Here is a 2,805-nt window from a genome sequence, read left to right on the forward strand (position 1 = left end):
AGGAAAATAGGCCACAGGGGTACCTGCAGGCATGTGAGGTCTTGAGCTCTGGCAGGGACAGGAGCACAAGGCACAGGTAGGTGAAAGGCAAGAGGGTCAAAGCTTGAGCCAGGAAGGGCAACAGAGGTGGGCTGAGGCTGAGAGGGCCAGGCCCAGAACCCAAAAATTGTGAGACCAGGTCCAGGAGCCCAGAGCCTGAGAAAGGCAAGACAGAGATTGGCACCCAGAAGCCAAGGTCCAGCAGAATGGACCCAGGCTAGGGGGGCCAGGTAGAGCCAGAAAAATGGGGCTAAAGCTTGGGAGGCCAAAGCCTTAACAAAGGTTTTGATGCTTGAGGGAGCCAAGCATTGTGGTAGAGCAGGCAGCGCCACTGAAGTGTTAACGTATAGCATCTGCGAAGTGTGGGTATGTCTAGTGGGGCAAAGGGAGGCCACAAACAAATCCCTTAAGGCACTTGGTGTTCCAGGGTAACAATAGGGCTGGAGGGGCCACGATGGATTGGATGAAGGCAGATTTGCAGTACAGTGGACTCACTCCAGGCCCTTGGGGCAGCCTCCCAACCTTTTTGTTTTGTTTTTTTGAACAACATCAAGGTGTGGCAGACAAGCAATAGGGAAGGACCCCTAGGAAGATCAGCCTGAGCAGGAGCCATGTGTCTACCGAGGGCACCATAGCACCACTGGCCACAGGTCCTGTCACAGAGCACAACTTGAGATGCTTTGAAAGGCAGCTTTTTTTCAAAAATTGCCAAGCACCTGCCTTCCAAAGAACATCTGAATTTGTGCATCAAAAAACATAAAATAATTTGATCTAACATCTTCCATATTTTGCCAACAGCATCTTCTTATATGGCACAATCTCTCTCTCTAATGCCTCTGTTAATCACAGCTGCCACTTTATAAAGCACAGAGGAAAATTAATGTGTTAATCTGGTAACCTGGGACCCAAACTACTGTATTAATTTCTTCATAGGTCAAAACTAGCACATTAAACTCCACCTGGAAGCCAATGGGTACTAGGTACTAGTATAAAAAGAGAAGCCGTTTGTTTTCAAAACTTCACATAACTGAGGAAAACTGATAGTCCAAACCTTTTGAGGATGATCTTGGTACGATCCAGGATGTGTATGATTGTTAGAAGGGTAGAGATAGGAGTCATACACTATTCTAGGGAAAATACATTGAGTGTATGGAAACAAATACAAATGGCATAAAATATTTTCTTTTCTAAACTTCAAGCATGAATTATTTCAAGCTGTGACCCAAATGCTGAAATGCACATCTCGCTGGAAAAGAAATATATATTTTAATGTAGTGAGGAACCTAGGAGAAAAAAAAAGTTCATGACATTTGAGAAAATTGTTAATTATTTCTTTAGACTTGATTTATCTTTCTTTAGATTTAAGGCATTTTCCCCTTTCATAAAAATACAGTGTCACCTACCACACTGATAAGCATTTGAATCCCTTATGTTGACTACAGTATTGTTTTCTGCAATCTGCCTGTTCCTAACTCAGCCTCTTATTCCATTATAATGCTTGAATGATTCACAGGCAATGTTTCCAATCCACTTTTCCTAGCTCGTGAAACTTTTTAACGAAATGTTAGCATTTGCAGGCACCAGATGTTTTGACATAAGGAGAAGCAGTATGTAAATTTTAATCCATGCTAGGAACAATAGCCTGCAGGCAACTTTTTCTTATTACATGAATCATATACTTAACCACAATGTGGTGGATTACATCAAAATCATCACCATCCTGAATATAGTACACTTGTCTTGTGGTTGCCAATTAATGAAACTGATATATATTTAACTTGATGGGTATCAGTGATTTAACCAATAAGCCTTATCATACTCCACTACTGTATTCCCCTTTATAATTAGATTTTTGGACCTGCAACTGATTAGTATCAAAACTTCACAGGTTTTGCTTTAATCTCCCATTGGTTGTCAATACAAATGATGCTTACATCAAACCTGATTAGCTGCCATTTACTCTAATATCACTATTTTTAATCAAGTAGTTAAGTGCATAGTGCTTTTCCTAATCCTTTTTAATAATTTCTGATTTGATTTCCCGATGTTGTTTGTTTCATCATCAGAGGGCATGAATCAACATGAGGATGAGACCTCCTATCTTTGTAGGTAAATGAGGTGATCCGAGCAACTCACAGACAGCACTGTGCATCTTTCATGATCAAATCCTAAATGTATACAAAAACAGTGTTTCCTTTCTTTGGCTCTTCCCTGAAATTAGGTTTGTAAGTAAAATTACAACTATATCATATATCTGAACTATTCGGGATATCTTAATTAACAGATTAATGGAACAAAAAAAGCTAGCTAGTATTTATTTTAAATGAAATGCTTATCTAGCACTGCAGAAAATACTATGACAACCAAAATTTAAAAGAACTAAATGAAATACTAGAAAACCATAGCCAAATATATATTACTACTATTTCATAATTTTTGCATCATTCATATACCTAAAATGCCAAATACATGCTATAGACAGCAGCACTTTTGATATGAGGGATTCAAAATACTCAACACAAATTCTTACTTAATTCATTTAGTAAGGGTATCTTTTTAGTGCCAAAATGCTGCCTAATTATCAGCTTTAAAAATGTTTTACATCTTAAAATACAATATTCTGTTTATCCTAGATTGTCTGGGGAACATCTAGTACATTAAAAGGTTTTTGTAGAGCTTCTTAGCGATTTAACTGATACTATCATGCCTGCTAGCAATTTTGCAACATTCTGAAAACACTTTCCATAAATCAAAGCCTTAGCAGCA

This window comes from Alligator sinensis, unplaced genomic scaffold (genome assembly GCF_000455745.1).
Source record: "Alligator sinensis unplaced genomic scaffold, ASM45574v1 scaffold65_2, whole genome shotgun sequence".
In the NCBI taxonomy this organism is placed as follows: Eukaryota; Metazoa; Chordata; order Crocodylia; family Alligatoridae; genus Alligator; species Alligator sinensis.